Source organism: Xenopus laevis, chromosome 3S (genome assembly GCF_017654675.1).
Source record: "Xenopus laevis strain J_2021 chromosome 3S, Xenopus_laevis_v10.1, whole genome shotgun sequence".
Lineage (NCBI taxonomy): Eukaryota > Metazoa > Chordata > Amphibia > Anura > Pipidae > Xenopus > Xenopus laevis.
Genome location: NC_054376.1, coordinates 105299103 through 105318256, shown reverse-complemented (window position 1 = coordinate 105318256; position 19154 = coordinate 105299103).

Sequence of the window (19154 nt, the reverse complement as noted above, 5' to 3'; positions counted from 1 at the left end):
GGACCTGTTATTGAGAATTCCGGATAACGGATCTTTCCGTAATTTCTTTATACCTTAAGTCTACTAGAAAATCCTTTAAACATTAAATAACGCCAATAGGCTGGTTTTGCTTAAATTAAGGATTAATTATATCTTAGTTTGGATCAAGAACAAGGAACTGTTTTATTATCACAGACAAAAAGGAAATCATCTTTAAAAATTTGGATAAAATGGAGTCTATGGGAAACGACCTTTCTGTACTTCGGAGCATTCTGGATAATGGTTTTCCGGATAACGGATCACATACCTGTACAACCTAAACTACGACAGAAGCATGCCCCACAAGTCTTTGAAATTTAGCAGTTTGGTTTGATCAGGGAGGAATTACAAGTTCACATGTCTATTGCTGCATCCAAAATAATTATAATGAAATCATAAAGCTCTAGAGTACATGGGTTTCCAATTCCTATGTCAGCCTTGAAGTTTAGAAATGCATAGTTTCTTAGTTTATTTGGGATGAAAAAAGACATCAAAACAAATATATATATATACTGTGTGTGTGTGTGTGTGTATATATATATATATATATATATATATATATATATATATATATATATATATATATATATATGTATATATATATATATATATATATATGTATATATATATATATATATATATGTATATATATATATATATATATATATATATATATATATATATATATATATATATACACAGATTACTATACTAACAAACTGTAGATCTTAAGACCACAGTTGTCTTGTATATTATGGTTGTCCAAGTTGTCATCCCAGACACTCTTAAAGCCACCTTCACAGTAGAATCCACCACTACTATCACCCAGCAGGGCATTCCACAACCTTGCTGCCCTCATCATGAAGAATCAGCTTTGCTGCTTTTTTCCCTTTTACCATTTTAATTAATTTACTTACTTTGCCTGAAAATATTTATGGCATATTCAAATTTACATGTATGTGAAATAACGTTCCATAAGTTTTGAAAGGCTGGGGAGTGGCCCTTGAAATATTTTGCACTGTCCAGTACCTTCACGCAAACTTTTGCAAGTAAGACTTGTTATAAATAAATGATAATATCAAACCTTAGTTATTCTGTTTCCACAGCTAGTGGGAATAAGCTCTTCACAACAAACCATGGAATAATATACAACCGCTAAACCAACAAAATGTACATGGAGTATGCATTTGGCAATATAAAATTTTAAATTGATACCCTCTGTATGTTCCACACCCAATGCAAACAGTCCAGCTATGACATCAGCCAACTTGCCTGGGGAAAACCTCAATTAGAGTGACCTTATCTAACCAATGATTTCCCCCAATTACCACTTAGCAAGCCTAGCCAAGAAACAATAACAGTCAGTAAAAGAGAAACAGATATTATTTCTACAGAAATCCTGGAATTGTAGTGTTGCTTGCATAGGCTATTGAGGGTGAACTGGCAGCAGGAGCTAATATGGTATCCAACTAGATTTTTTGGCAATTTGGGATCTCTAGATAGGTCTCCTGGTTGTTCTTATTTACTTGTACTGTAAATGATTTACTTCTGACTCTTTTGTGCACAGTATTTAGATAAAAAAATGAACTGTTTGCTCTCGGGGCAATCAGTAACTAACCCTGCCAAAATATAACAAATCATGGCAATGCTTTATTTCATGTAAATGCAAAATAACAATACTGTGGGCAGCAGTCTTTGTCCATTTGCATCCATGGGTAAATAATGAAATAATTGAATTCATGGTTAAAGGTCCACTATTCCATCTGTTCCATTTTAGCTTATTTTTCCTTATAAGATAGTATTAATTATGTTCACTATAGCTCACTGGGCATTTCATAACTGTAGTGCTCTCATTGAGAATAATGGTGGTCAAAACATCCGCTTCTGTCTGCAGCCACCTTTATATCCACTTTATAAACTGGGAAAATCTTTTCCTGCCAAATATGCTGGTGCCATACAGTGTCAGACTGACCCACCAAGATCCAACTACTTTCTTTCTTTCTTTACCATATCCATGCCACATTTCTATAGGAAAAAAAAGAGTATTAATGAAGAAAAGAATAGATGATAGTATGTACGGAGAAGCAATTAGGAGAATGAAGAATGTGAGTGAATAGAATAGACTATAGCCTGCAGACTATGGTTTTCTGGTGGGCCATTTGGTCAACATTGGTGCCATCAGTTCAGAATCATTGGTAATGTTGTTTATGGTGTTCCTGAGTGACCTCCCATTTATTTTTCAAAGCTCTTTTCTTATTTATTTGGAATGGAAGAGACTATAGTCTTGAACCAGCTTTCTGACCATTCTGATTGCTCAGAGAGAGCAATTTTCATAAACTTTCTGTAGTATGGATAATATATGTCCCCTGATCTCTTCATACCCCAGCCCAGTTTGGCTCACATGCATGTGCACTAGCTATCTGCACCATGGATGCTGTACTACTCACATGGAGGGGCACAAACTTTCCCAAAAATGAGCAACTATTTTTCTATGCTTTGTCCTGTTAATTCAACTTATACTGCCTTGTGTTCTTTAATTCTTAGTTTCTTAGTGGTCTAATTCAAATGATTACTTAAATGCTAGGCCCAGACTGGTGAGCTGTGAATTCAGGCAAATAAGTTGCCATAGACAGTCACTATTTGATGGTCTGGTAGGGGGCTGCTTGTATATGTAAAATGCCAGGGCCTATCAATCCCAGTCTGGGTTCCTTAAAAGCTTCACAACATGATATTAGTCTTTTGTAGTTATAACACACATGTTTGGTTCATATCTCTAGAATTTTAAATGTGGTAAGAGCCTGAATGAACTAGAAGCGACAGGTTGAGCTGTTGAGTAAGGTTGGTTCAAGTCTCTTGATCTTTGTTTTAAAAGGAAAGGAATACAACATAAGCTTTCTAGTTCATAGAAAAGGCAAACTAGATTTATTTTGGCATCACACCTGGTACTATGATCTGAACCAATGCTATTCAAACTAAGGTTTGTGTCCTGGTGAACTGTGCCTTTTCATTGAACAAACTAGGTCCTTACAGGTCTGCTAGTGAATAGAAAAAATATATTGCCTACAAATAATGCTTGCTTTTACCTTTATTGTATTAAAAGGGGCTGAACTCTAAATAAGGTCCATCTGAGTTTTTTACATTTAAGATTCACATCCAGAAATAACTGGCCTAAAGGGTGGGTATATAACTTGAGCAATGATAGAATAGTCAGATGCTGACTTTTGAAGCTACTATTATTTGCTTTGCAAAGAGATCTGTACTTTGACTCAGATAATGGCTATAAATCTGCCCATTGACATATTTATCATGCACAGGTCTCAGGGATTAGGGAGACAAACTTTTTCCAAATTCTTGTGAAGTTACCAGGCACAGTTGAGGGTGCTTTGATCTATACTAATCCTGTACTATTTCAAGTAACAATTGTATTGATAAATGGTCTATTCATAGTGCAAGAACTTGTGACTCACAAATTGAAAGAAGTATGCTCATCCACACTAAGGGTTCTATTTATTAAACCTTATTAATTAAATGAAATTATTAAAATTATTCTGTTTGAGTTTATAAAGGGGAAAACCTCAAATTTTTAGAGGAAATATCGAAGTTCTTTTTTGAAAAAAATTCAAATTTAATTAGATCGAATACATTGTTACGTTGTTTTTTATGATTCGAATTTGAACTAAAATGGCCTATTGACCCGAAAAATAACTTAGATTTTTTTTAATAGATTTCGGTTGGTCTTGTTTTATTCGAATTTCACATTTTTTTTATTTGAAATTCGACACTCTAAAGTCTGCCCCTTAATATGCTCCGAAGCTGTTAAAATTCAAAACTGAAAATAGTCATGTAAAAGTCAATGGCAGATGGTCCCTTTAACAACTGGAACATTTTTGCCTTCATGTTTCTTTTAACGCAGTTTTTTGTTAGATAATCCGACAAGTTTCTGGGACAACAATTTGAAAATGCCGCATGATTTGAATGGACACTTTTAAATCAGAATTGTTAGTAAATTGTTAGAAAAAATACATTATATATATATATATATATATATATATATATATATATATATATATATATATATATATATGTATATATATAATGTATACTGTAATTAAATTTAATTGACTGAAACCCCCAAATTCTGAAAAACTAGAATGTGGAACCAGCAATCTCATCTGCTTTATAAGGCTGTGCCACCTATATTTCCAAAATCCTTCTCTCAGTAGCTAAAGTTCTTTAAATCAGTAACGTATTTTATTATTTTCACAGCACAGCAGTTTTCTATAATTAAAGTGTAATGCCATACATATTCCGTAATGGCATAAGTAAGACCAATGCATAATAACCCATGCCAATATCTTCTACATTTATACAAAATAGATAAATATAAATCCTACTTAAAACTAGGCTTATTAAACTATTAAAGTGGATAGCAGCTAATAGTTTGAAGGAATTGGAAGGCAGTGGCCAGGTAGCATTCCAGACCTAAGGGGAGGATTATTGCTTTCCTTGGTAGCTATTTGTTTGCAAGCAGTAATTACATGTTTGCATTTTATTCTTCTTGCCACTTTTCCTTATTTATTATGGGTAAAAACTTGGAGCCACAGTTATCTCAGTTATCTACCCAATAATATCTATCAGGAAAAAATAAATTGATACGGACTGTTAAAAGATTTGGTGATGATAGTTTGACAATATACAGTAAGTGCTCAGTGTGTCTGAATATGGCACCAATGTTTATATCTTATGAAATGTATTTTATTACAAATACATCTCATTGTTTCTTATTTGTATGTGTGTATTTATTTTCTGCATATTTATTATATATGGGTGCCTCTGTGTACCTAAATAATTCCAGATTCAGTAACTTGCTCTCTGCAGAACAGGCTGATCCATTAGATAGCTTAAAGGAATAGTTCAGTGTGAAACTAAAAACTGGGTAAATAGATAGGCTGTGCAAAATAAAAAATGTTTCTAATATAGTTAGTTAGCCAAAAATGTAATATATAAAGGCTGGAGTGAACAGATATCTAATAAAATAGCCAGAATCCAACTTCCTGCTTTTCAGCTCTATAACTCTGAGTTAGTCAGCGACTTGAAGGGGGGCCACATGGGACATTTCTGTTCAGTGAGTTTGTAATTGATCCTCAGCATTCAGCTCAGATTCAAAAGCAACAGAAATGACCCATGTGGCCCCCCCTCAAGTCTCTGATTGGTTACTGCCTGGTAGCCAGGGTAACCAGTCAGTGTAAACCAAGAGAGCTGAAAAGCAGGAAGTAGTGTCCTGACTGACTTGTTATACATCAAATCACTCCAGCCTTTATACATTACATTTTTGGCTAACTAACTATATTAAAAACATTTTTTATTTTGCACAGCCTATCTATTGACCCAGTTTTTATTTTTACACTGAACAATTCCTTTAAAGAAGGGTTGGATGGCTTTTTAGCAAGGGAGGGAATACAGGGTTATGGAAGATAGCTCATAGTACAAGTTGATCCAAGGACTAGTAGTCCAATTGCCATTTTTGAGGCAAATGTTTTCTTTTTGCCTTCCTCTGGATCAGCTAGTAATTAAGCAGGTTATATATAGACTTAAAAGGTTGATTTTGATGGCTGTGTGTTTTTTTTCAACCTAACTTACTATGTTACTTTATAACTGGACATAACCTTATAGGTGTTGCTTGCCAGCAGTTATTCCCTATTCTATTTGATTTGCAGGCTCTTTGTTGTGGTCTTTTGGGCTCAAATTTACGTAGAAACATTTGGTCAAGAAATTCACTGCACCTCATAAAAAGCTTTTCTTTTTTTTTTTTGAAAACAATTAGGTTATCCTGCTATAGTTCAAAGAAAATCTATAGCAGAAAGTAACCAGTCACCCCAACTGTGACTTTTTCAGCCTAGGCTTATTATTATTTAGTATAGTTAGTTCTATTGCCATGACATATTCCACAATGCTTTACAGAGTTATACATCATTCATAGCCACCCCTGCCTTCAAGCTAAGCTTGGTCTAACGATAACGAAAAGATCTTTTAAAAATATATACATCTATGGCCAGCTTAAGTGGAATAGCATTTTATCAGTGGGATTTAGGAATTCAAGCACAGGAAGAACACAGAAACTCCTTGAAGATAGTACCCTGGCTGGAGTCAAAACTAGACCCAAGCCCTGCAAGGCAGTAATGCTAAACAGTGGACTGCCATGCTCTATCCCTACATCTAAAACAGAAAATAAGCATCTATTAGAGCATGGATCAGATTGATACCGGACTGCTATAGGTGACCAACACAAGCTTATTGGTTAATTAAAATGGCTCTGCAGAAGGAAAGCTGCAAAGAGAGTAAGAGGCCCATTTACTAACAATTACATTTTTTTAGTTAAGTTTTCCTATTTTTCTAAAAAGCTCTAAAAATGAAGTTTGATAACCTGCCTGGAGTTGAAGCAGGGACCTGGTGTTCCTGTGCTGTCTGCATTACCACTGCTCTATGCAAGCAGACAGATAAGGCTCTGGTTCATTCATATGGCTATGCTTGGTAATTGCAAGTAGCATGGCTTGTTTCATCTGTTGCCAAACTGGTTTTGGGATACCATACGTTACACCAAGATTTATGAAGTTAAAAAGCCACAAAAGCCTTTCATTCCAATCTTTGCCAAGTAAAAGTTGTTGAGGTTCTATAGAAGTCAATGGGAGGAGCGCTGGTTCTACTGGAACATTTTTAAGCCAAGCAGGGATTTTTTTGCTACAAATTGTCTGAAAAACTGTAACTCTAGAGGTTTTAGAGGTATATATATTATTTTTTCGAGATTAGTTGTGGTTTCAAAAAAACTCTGCTAAAATAATAATGGTAAAAGTATGACTGATCTGGCCAAATGTACTTCAAACATTCCATAAAAGGGGATTGATCAATGCACATTCTTTGCTACTAAACCATAGTGTTGTCTCCAAGCACAGTGCTTTGCATTTCTGTTGGGAAATTCCACTTACACTGTAAAGACGGATTAAAACAATCTTATTGGTAATAAACAGAGTATTTTATATTAAAGTATTGCCAGATATAAATATCAATGTAAGTTAAAACAATATTTTTGCAATGGGTGATCCCCTTTCAGCTAAATATTTCTGGAGAATTCACATGAGCACCTTATGATGACTCCAGGTGGAAGTAATTTTTTAACTGAATTTCTCTCTCACTTTGACAATATGCTCTCTACTTTAACCTTTAATTATAAATGAGCGTACTCTTAAAATGTAATATTGGCCAAAGATTTGTTAGATGATTCAGAGCAGTGCATACAGCAAATAGCCTGATATTTGTAGCTCCTTTCCCCTCCTGGTAATTCTTGTCAGAATTTTTTCCTAGGAACCATAAAATTGTCAGTGCTTCACAATATGTTTTGTACACAATTTCATTAGAGCTTTGCTGTGTGTCACCCGTACACCCATGCACACCACTCCAAATAAAAGGCAGCGACATGGAAATCGACTCGAGCAATAAAACAAGCCAATGACTCTTAGATTATATACATTCTCATTACTCTGTGCTACAAAAGTATGTGTAAAGAAAATCATTTTGACAATTTTAAAATGTAAACTTTACAGTAGAGAATTCTAATCAAACTGTCATAAACTTTTTTCAGGGGAAAAAAAGATAACTATATCTTAAAATATAATAGCCAGCCAGGTAATGAAAAAAATATTTTGCATGATGCTTGGACATTCAAATAAATATGAATTAAAAATTAAATGTGTAAATAAAATTGCAATTAAAAGCAATATCTAATGTCCACAACTTTCCTGACTACAGAAACGTAGTTAACAGAAATCTGTTTGACTAAAGGTCCCCATAGACGCATAGATTGTTCTTTGATGAACGACTGATTTTAGTGCAATCCAACCCAGGACCACCATCAGGGGGGCACAGGGGGTACGAGTGTAAAAATATTCATTGGAGCCCCAATTTCTTTTTTAACTTGTAATGGGGGCCCTGGCACCAATGTTTTTTTAAAAAAAATATTCTTTGGGGCCCCAATTTTTTTTTTAACTGGTATTGGGGGCCCAGGGGTCCCTGAAAATGTTGTTGTACAGGGGCCGTGATTCCAAATGGCAGCCCTGATCCAACCAATCTGTCAAATTATCGTGAGGTTAGTGGGAATCGAATGATTGTGCATCTAATGATTTTTCGTCCGACTTCGGTCAGAAAATTGATCAGCCAGGTTAGAAAATTTCCATCGGTCACAGTGAAATCTATCTATTGTCCAATTGTTTGCAGGGCCAAGCAGGCAGCTACCCTCAGTTTTCCTAGCTTCAACAAGACAACTTCGCTTGAAATGGTCTTTTTAGTTGATGGACAAATCATACATTTAAGCGATCGTTTCAAGCTAAGCTTGGTCTAACGATAACGAAAAGATCTTTTAAAAATATATAAATCTATGACCAGCTTAAGTGGAATAGCATTTTATCAGTGGGATTTAGGAATTCAAGAGGCAATCACAGTTCCAATGAGACATCCAAAAGCCACCTTGCTGTTATAAGGGGTAACTCATTCACAAATCTTCTATCTGGGCATTCGACTGGGGCCCATATAAATTAGGCCAGTGTTGGCAAAGAGAGGGCAGGCCATGGACAGGTCAGCATCAGAACTAGGTTGGAGCTGGGGCATGTCTAGCTATTAATCTGCACTTGGTTAACTGCTCAACATTTTTAGTCATGCTTAATGCCTTTCAATTAATTACTACTTTTTACTTTTAAAATAAGAAACTCTTAGAAATGGGATCACATATATATTAGCAATATTTTATCAAGGATTAATTTTGTATTAATCTCAAGGGGTTGGAGCTTTATGATTCAATTAACATAGCAAAAGTGAGCAGCATGTTTGTTCAGGGAGTGGTAGTGCCATGTGGTAACATGTATGAAAGGGTTTGTTATAATGATGTTATAGTTATAATAACATCTATCAGCTCCAATTTGAAGACACTGCAAAAGTTTCATGACTGGTTTTCCCCTCTGCAGAAAAGAATTGTAATATTGTAGTGGGAATTACTGATGATTTGTTATTTAATAAACTGTGTGGTCAAGAGTATCAGGACACATGTCTAGTTAAAAGTATTAGAAGACTAAAATGGCATGTCCTCAATTGGAACATCCACTGCTAAGTTCCAAACTGTCTCTAGAAAATAGCATTTCACTATCTGGAAATCTGACCGAAAAATATGGGTTTGGCAGATAAGGAGATTATTACCTGTCTGAATTCATAATGCCACTGTTAACTTTTCAGTAGAGGAGGACCCTAGTTCCATTGAAAGCAAACCTAAATGCTATGAAGAACATTGGTGCGTAAGTAGATGGGAGAGGAAGAACGGAAGAGCTCACTCTGAAATAAACACCTGCAGTTGAAACTGTGACTAAATGAAAGACAGGCCTAATCCCCAACATCAGTGTCCTACTTTACTAATGCTCTTGTGACTGAACAGATGCAAATTCTACCAACAATGCTTCAAAACCTAGTGGAAAGCCTTCCCAGATGAGTAGAAGCTGTTATAGCAGCAAAAGGAGTATCAACTTCACATTTATTCTTAGATTAAGAATGAGATGTTGGACAGGCAGATGGCTGGATACTTTTGGCCATGTAATGTAGCTCTTTTGTCATGGTATAGGATCCCTTATCCGGAAACCCGATATCCAGAAAGCTCAGAATTATGGAATGGCTGTCTCCCATAGACTCCATTTTATCCAAATAATCCAAATTTTTAAAAATTATTTCCTTTTTCTCTCTGTACTAATAAAACAGTAGCTTTTACTTTATCCCAACTAAGATATAATTAATCCTTATTAGAAGCAAAACCAGCCTATTGGGTTTATTTAATGTTTAAATGAATTTCTAGTAGACATAAGGTATGAAGACCCAAATTACAGAAAGATCCGTTATCCGGAAAACCCTAGGTCCTGAGCATTCTGGATAACAGGTCCCATACCTGTATTGTCATCTTGGAATAAAAATATTTTAATCAATGACACACTTGTTACATTGTAAAGCAATTGCTTACAATTATGTGTTGACTTACTATTTATCACTATGGGTATTCTAGCTGTCAGTATTACATTGGCCCACTTGTGACAGAACAAACTAACAGATTCTAAATCAAAAAAAAATTATAAAAAACTGAAACTAGTTAATTTGTTTCACAAAATGTTGAAAGATAATTTATAGTACCATGCAGGTACTACATCATGGAACAACATTTTTACAATTCACATCCCAATACTTTGAAAAAACAAGTACTTGTAGTTATTCCTGGTGCTGTTTTTAGTGAAATGACCAAAATGCAGGTCTCATTATTCTCCCTCTATCTGTTGCTATGGGAGATGACAACATTTTGGCCAGATATAAGAGGTAGAAATAAAATATTTCTCCAAGTCTGTCCTTTATAAATAACTATGAAAGACATTTCCAGTGAGGTATAGGAGAGCTGACGCACATATATCTTCAAGTCTTAAAATTGGATATTTGATGTGGGAACATTCTGTTTTTTATAATTTACAAAGGTTTAACGTTCGTTTTGATGCCATCATGTATATTATTGTTAAAAGGGGGGGGGGGCAGTTTGCGAAATAAAATTACAACTGTACCTGCTTCACAAATTTACACAAGAATAATTTTGTAACTATGTGTACTTACATACTAATTGCATAATCACCTTTGTAGTTTGCTGCAAAAAAAAATCTACTTATTTAATAATACAATAAATGTCTTTAGTCTGTAGCATACCAACTGTTATGGAACAAAGCCAGATGGGGCATGATGGTCACCAAAGTTCTGTAGCAGCGCCAATGGTTTTTGTTTATACAGGTAAACAAATAAATTAAATCTCTATAGGTGTGCATTATAAATGCTTCCAAAATATTTTTGAAGTCTGCCTGGCATAATTTACGCGGTTTGGCGTGCAAGTGATATGTGTGCCCTGTAAGTGGTTAAAGTAGTTTTAAAACTGGTGTAAATACAATCTCAATATTCCCAAACAGAGATCCAACAAAATTCCAACTCAGCTGCCACATTTCATACTTTGGTGAAAGAAAGACAATTTACAGATGTTTTTTGGTGAATATGTTGCTAAAACGACAAAAATGGAGAAACAAATTTACATTTTAAAGGGCATTTTCACTCTACATTTTAAAAATGGATTAAAATTCTGTTATTCTTCCCTACTGTCCTCAGCTCTGCGTTATTTCCTCCGATCTCAATTCACCTCTCCACAGTGGCAGTATAGGTGAGTCATTAGCATAATTATGGGGATTAGCATCCTATTGTCAGGGTACAAGTCCCATTTTCTGTATAACCAAAATAGAATTTAAAAAAAGCCTCATCAGCCTGTATTTTATACCATTTTATTTATAAAAGTAGTTTATTGCCAACATAAAATAGGTGACCAAAACATGCATTATTTGGTAGTTTTTGCCAATTAAGGCAATATTAGATTTTTTTTTTAAAGGGGAAGTAGCTTTACTTTACTGCTTCCAAATTTTTAGTTTCAGTAACAGCACACAGCCCCCAGCCACCTTCAGCGGTGTAGTTTCTGCTCCTAATATCCATTTGTAGATCAGCAAGTGGTGCATGCACACTGGCAGCAGGGGGGCTGCCATAAGGAAACTTGAGAAACTCGCCTCAGGCAGTAGCAGCCGGCATGTTACTGAGGCGGCAAAAAGTCTTTCCTTGTAATTTAAAGAGCTGAAATTGCCATTTTAAAATCAGAATTTTGGCTTTTCTAGTGCAGAGAGCGCAATTGGGGGGCCTTGAGTTGGTGGAGGGGGGCCTGAATTTGGGGGGGGGGCCTGGACCCCCCCCAGTCCAACACTGGCTGAGATCCATTATAGGAAGGAAAGTTACATGGGTAAATATGCCGGTGTGGCTCTGCAGTTCTGGATGCATCTTGGGCCACAATTGGGGGAGTTGGGACAGGTATAAATGATGTGGTTTGGCAGGTGGAATAGAGGATGTATGCTAAATCTAAAAATTTGCAAGGAGGTCTTACTTCTTATTTTAACAGACACTTTCCATATGTTATCTTAGCACAATATTTTAACATTTTTTTTTGAATTTCTCTTTTGCTCCTCCTAAACCTCAGTTGTACCTGTGCCCTGTACTAATGATTGTGTGATTTCAAAAGAAGAGATTCCCTGCCTATTTTAAAGGCCAATATAGCAGAACACATGCTTTATCACCTATTTCCTTTAAAGGAGAACTAAAGCTTATCTAAAAAAGTAGACTAGAAATATCAGCTTATATTACAGACAAACCTCATTTTCTGCTTGATAATTTGAGATGACCCCTAAGCTTAGCTTCTTAACAGCTGCTCAGAGCCCACTGCTGCTATTGACAAGCTGAAATTTAAGGCTGGTGTAATAAGTTCATTATATAAAATATGGCATTTTTAGCCATATTAATTTTTAGGGTTTAGTTCTCATTTAAAAGCCAAATTCACAGAAGTGGAGGTTTGTGAGTATGGAGCAAAATACGACAAATCTATCTACCGTTTTTATTTTGTCTCAGCATCACCACTTTTGTGAAAACTCCCCAAACTATCTGATATTAACATAATGCAATGGAAATGCAAAGTGACCATCAAGCTTTAGGTTAGTTGTGGCTGCAGTGAAGAACTAATTAAGCTAAATATCTATAATATATTTTGAAGGTTATAGGAGCAGAGACACCAACCTGGTTAGGGTGAGACGGATAGGTTATAGAAGACACAGTGAGTTTGTTGTTGACTTCCATTATTTGTTGTTACAGTGGGTGTTATGCATTGACTGTTAACGTAAGATAAGCAAGAGATGCATATAGAGTATGGTAAGCTGGTCTGATGTTCATGAATCACTAAACCACCCCCATAATTTTTATTGGTTTGGTAGATGGCCGTTGTTATCTGGTGGCAGTTTTTAGGAGAATAATAGTTGCAGCAAGGGAGATACCCATTCCTAAGCAACCAATAAAGAATTTATTTTAAAGAATTTATTTTATTTTTTCTTATTACAGGTATGGAATCTATTATCCGGGAAACCCACTATCCAGAAAGCTCAGAATACAGGATTTTGATAGCTGCCTCAGATAGTGTGCTTTTAATCATGTTTACTTCATTTATGTTTCTTAGCAACAACATTGTTCTGATGATTTACAGAAACAGTAGTGCTGCCCCCCACACATTTGGCACTAGCAGTTTTTCAAGAGATGAAATTTAGTTGAAAATTAGATGAATTAGTGAAGTGAGAGGTGTCTATATTAAATTATTCATGCAGGAAAACAGCATCCCCTTTCTTCTCTCCCTTTAATAGTTCTCGTTTATTATAACCATCAGCTTCTCCAGATCTGGGCTTGTTTCATTACATCTGGTTTCCTGGTGAAAAACATGACTGAAATGACCATTTGTTTATAATGTACCAATGTATTCTCTACCGAATGACAATGAATGAGAGTGAGCCAGGTGGCATGTACCTATATATGAAAAATATGAGAAAAAGATTCCAAATTTCCGTGTGAATAACCACTTATGTACCTAGCCCATAAAGGATACAATATAACAGAAAGAATGAGGCACTGAACGAAATGTCAGCTATCCATAAATTAAAGGGCACCTTTAAATATTCCAAATCCTATTTTAACATGTTAGTCAACTCTTAATTACACTGTATAAAAGATATGAATCTTGTTTCCATCAGTCTTGGATTTTATAATTATAGCAAACATGCAGGAGCCATTTTGTAGATGGCAAGCCTTGCATCATCTCAGAATCTTACTTGTGCACCAGAATGGGGGACCTGATGACCATCCCCATGAACTGTCTACACAATTAAATGGTATAGAGAGAGGGGGAATGTGGGAAGAGTAGTGACATCTAGGAAGTGCGGAATGGAAAGTGAAAGTAATTGTATGTCCCGCCTCTATATATAAGGCATAGAGGAGAGACAGGCAATATTTGTGTAATAAAATTACCTGCACGGCGGGGTCGGCCGCCGCTCCACCGACGGGGATGCCCGCCTCGTGTCTCCTAGGCGCCATCTTTGTTATTAGGGCGTGCGTGGCGCGCCTGTGCGCCTCTTAAAGGCGCAGGCGCGCTGGCGTGTTTGCGCCAGCGCGTTTTTGCACACGTTTTGGCGCGAATTTTGAATACTATTTAAGGCCCATTCAGTGTACTGTTACTTGCCCATGATAGAACTTGTTTCTTGTGGTTTCCTGAGCCTAGTGCATCTGATCTGAATCTTGTCTGTCTGATAACCTGTGTTTGACCCTGCCTGTATCCTGACTACTCTGAACTCTGTATCCTGACCTTAGCCTGCCTACGACAACTCTCCTGCTTAACCCCTTGATTGACAACCCGGTTTGACCCTTGCCTGCCTGACGATTCTTGATATCTGCCTGCCTCGACCCAGCCTGTCTGACGATTCTCTTGCTTGCTCCATTTGTACCGTGACCTTCGGCCCAAAAGACTCTGCTAACAGCCGTGCCCCTTCGCCAGCCAGAACATCTCGCCTTGCACCTCTCGTTAAGTCCAGGTGGCACCCAAGTAAGCTGAGGGCTCCTCCCGAAGCCCAACGGTCGTCACACTACTGGTGAAGCCGAGACCAGGGTGCTTGGCACTTGTTCTGGTATTGGGTGCCGGTCGTGACAATTTGATTGACAGCTGAGATTTTTAAATGAGTTTACAACAGCTATGAATGTTTCAATAAAAAAAAAATAATTCGTATTTCATGTTTAATTTGAAAAGGACTTTTATTATACAGCTTTTTATGTCTGGGTGACAGGTCCCCTTTAACTGTGGCTGATAATGTTCCAAATGAAAAAAAAAAAAAGCCATTACAAGTTTAGCTCTTGTCCGTTCAGGAGGTTGTGGCTTCAGGTCTCCATGGAAACTACAGTTTGTCTTTTCATGTACGGATGTCTTACGCAATGTTTTTTCTAAAAATGAATCTGCTAACAGATTAAATCTACAGCCTTACAAAAGCAGAGAGACTGGCAGACATGCATGACCAAATATTAAATTGAGGAGGTGTTTGCTAAAACGTGCTCCATGTATGAAGGGCAGCTTATAAAATGCATCAAGACATCTCATCATATGGATGTATTGTGTTCTATAGAATATGGATATAAGTACATTAAAAACAAACAAAAAATATACGCTATAGTAAATTAAAGCTACCATTTTCTCCAAAACTATGAGCTTTACCTTATATTTGCGCCAGATAAAGGAAAGGGAAAGTCTTTTTAACTTGAGGATGCCAAAAGTTAGGCACCCCCAAGTGGTTGTATTTACTTACCTGACACCCTGGGCCGGTGCTCCAATCAGCAGAAAACTGCACCAACCCTGGGTTCTGCCAGCGAGAACCGCTGAGCAATCATCTTCTTTGCTTTTTCATATTTCCTGGGGCAGACGCATTCACAGTAGGATGAAATAGCTGGCTTTTTCGTTTAAGTAGAAGAACCCGGAAAAGGATCAATCCGTGGTGCTCGCTGGCAGACCCCGACTGGTGCAGTTTTCTGCTGATAGGAGCACTGGCCCGGAGTGTCAGGTAAATAAATACAATCACTTGGGGTGCCTAGCTTTTGGCACCCCCAAGCAAAAAAAAAATACTTTCCTTCTCCTACAAGCTCTCTCAGGCATGAGCGTGAGTCGAGTACTATTAAACTGCACTCTTTAGTTTCTCACAAGAATAGGTGTCAATGTTTCTTATAACTTAACCATAACAGTTTTATTTAGAACAAGCCACAAAGGAGGTCACAGAATAACCAGACCCGTATTTGTGGCTAGGCCACAAAGGCCCGGCCCAGGGCGGCAAATTCCTAGGCGCGCAGTGTGCCTGTGCTCACTAGAGAGCTGTGGGCGCTAGGACCGCGCGGCCTAGGAGCCTAGGGCTCTGAGAATAACATTGACTGCAAATAATATGTCAACTTATACTCATGAGACATCACTGTGAGGATAGCATTCACCTAAGTAGAACTTATACAGACAAATCTATTTTGTGGTGTAAAAAATAGCAGAATAATTCACCACCCAACGCTGTTTAAAAAATGGCGTAAAAATGGCGTGTTTTTAAGTGCATTTTTTTTAGCAACTTCCGCCAGAACTCACTTACAAAGGTCTGAAGCAGTGTAAAATAACAACTGCAAATCTGACTTTCCCAGCCTGCACCTGTATATTCTACAGTTACAATTGCTCTATGTTTGGGCCCTAAGGGGCATCATTTTGAACCATTTAGCATTATTTTATGACTGTTTTTAATGTGTAGGAATTATTCTTGGCATAGTTTTTGTGTATAAATATAAAAGTTATTGACATTATTGTATCAGTATAAACACTAGGTATGTGCTGGGGTTATTAAAAGCACAGTGCCAATGTATGATATGAAGTTGATTTATTGCCTTCGTTTTGCCATGGGTCATTGGTCTAAAAAAAAAGGTTGCAGAGTAAATGTCTGTTACAATAGCAATAGTCAGCTGGGCAAAAATGAAAGTCTGCATCTAATGGATCTCTTTAAAACAACATAGTAACATATGCAGTTAGGTTGAAAAAAGACACACATCCTTCAACCTTTTAAATCTATATATAACCTGCCTAACTGCTAGTTTATCCAGAGGAATGCAAAAACCCCTAGTTGAAACCTCTCCAATTACCTCAGTGGGGGAAATATTCCTTCCTGACTCCAAAATGGCAATCGGACTAGTCCCTGGATCAACTTGTACTATGAGCTATCTTCCATAACTCTGTATTCCCTCACTTGCTAAAAAGCCATCCAACCACTTCTTAAAGCTATCTAATGTATCAGCCTGTACAATTCTCAAGGTAAAAAAGACCTTCTTAATATTTAGAGGGAAAACCCCCTTGATAATAAAAACTTTTACCCCCTACCCTCCATAGTCCCCCCTACCTGTGCAGGGGCAGCAGGAAGGGGTGACTATGGAGGGTGGGGTTTTTATTAGGAAGGGGGTTTAGTTCTCCTTTAACAAGTCTTCAAGCCCAGCACAGAAGTCAAACTTACTGGCCTTTAATTGCCAGGCTGATATAGTAATCCCTTTTTAAATACTGGAATGACATCAGATTTCCTCCAATCCATCCATAGGTAAAGTATCAAAAACCATGTTTTTGAGGAATAAACTCAATTGCCGTCATCATCATAGTTCCAAGAGAAAAGGTATGAAATCCTTTTGTGTTACAATGCATATGCCATTGTTCTCTTAGTGGTTTCTTGTGGCAACAATTCATCTCTGAGGGGGAAATGGGCAAGTCAAAGGTCTTTATGTTTTGAATTCCACACCTATTTTTACTTTGCCAACTGAGTTACCCACTCTATAAATTCTCTCAATTAAATGCACACATAGAGGAGGAAGTCAAACTTTTTTAATGTCCTTCGAAAGATCTAGCAACAGGGATATCCTTTTCATTCTGAAACTAGTAATTTTCTGTTCCTTCTGTCATCTATGATAGATTAATCAGGTTTCTAATTTTGAAGTCGAATTGTTTATAATACGTTCACTGTGCACTGCAATACAATGATAAGGAAAGTTTTTATTTTGTCTATAAATGGAGCCGAAACTGCTTCATTTTTTTATCCAGTTTGGTAAAAGAAATGGCAACAGTTAAGAAGCTATTTTTAGTTGCTTTTAAAAAGCACTTACTGACTAAACACACTTTACTTTCTGTTCTGTCTCTTGTCCAGATGATGGCTCATTCAGGCAAGATGCAAACTGTCTGTAGAAACTAAGCTACAGACGGTGGATAACAAGTACATTCCTTGTATTGGACACTGATATATAAATATATACTAATATTTAAATGTGTCACAGTACGGTTGGTTCGCTTTTTCATATAATTTGTTTGACTTTTAAATTTTGCTTCCCAAAACAATTATACATTCCTTCTGTATCAAATGAGACTCACTATAGTATGGCTTTCTTGACTACAGACTGTATTGATTACAGACAGTTATGAATGATGGATTCAAGTTCACCTTCCTCATCAACCCAACACAGCCTGCATCTTTTCTCTTTGTTATAAACTCTTTTTATGTACATAAAGGGGCATATTTATTATGCGGTGTAAAATGAAATTCACCAAAAAAATGGGTGTAAAAAGATTTGTAAAATAAATGGCAAGCTTATCAAGGTGTGTAATTTTACACCATGTGAACACCAGATTGAGCGGCGGAAGTCAAAATGCATAAATATTTTGAGCTTTTTTATGCTATTTTTTACACAGTGAAGCCTGCCGATGTGCAGTTTATTATCCTGCTGTTTACACAGCATAATAAATATGCCCCTAAGAAGACATGACAATTGCACCCAATTTTTTGAGGACCCTCACTGATGATTTGTACGATTTTTATCCCAGGTATGGACATACTTTATTGAGCGTTAAAAAGAACCATGCTAATTACAGACCGTTTTTTAAAAATTTTTAAACTATCTATTCACTGGTGATATGCATTCAGTAGAACCCATTTATATTAAAGACATTTTTATTTATTTCTAAAATTATCGTACATCTAGCATTCTGGACCACTTCATTCAGTTATATTGAGCCTGTGTGTAATATATATATATATATATATATATATATATATATATATATATATATATACATACACAATGCTGGTGTACTCTCTTAGGATTTGAAAAAATAGCAAAAGAGGTTTATTTAGATACAAACCACATGCAGAATACTCAATGTTTTCGTCCTTTACTGGGACCTTCATCAAGAGAATATAAACAAGTAATAAACAGAGCTGTTCTGAAACTCCATATATGACTAAAATCGGCACCAAAATGATTGCTAGGTGACCAATCACTGTGTAATTACACACAAATAGCACTGCCACAAGTCAAGTCACCATTAGGTAAATGAAAGAGGAAAGTAAAAATGTTATTAGTTAATTAGAGAAAGCTCAAAGAGGCAGCAATAGTGAGATAGTATACTGACCAATATCTATTGTATAAAATCCCCAAATTGTATGACACAGACACAGATGTTTACTTATCAAATTAAGGAATGTTGGCCTGGGACCTAGAATTTGTACCTGGATAGAGAACTGGCTAAAAGATACATGACAAAGAGTTGTGGTAAATGGAACATTTTCTAATTGGACCAGTGTTGT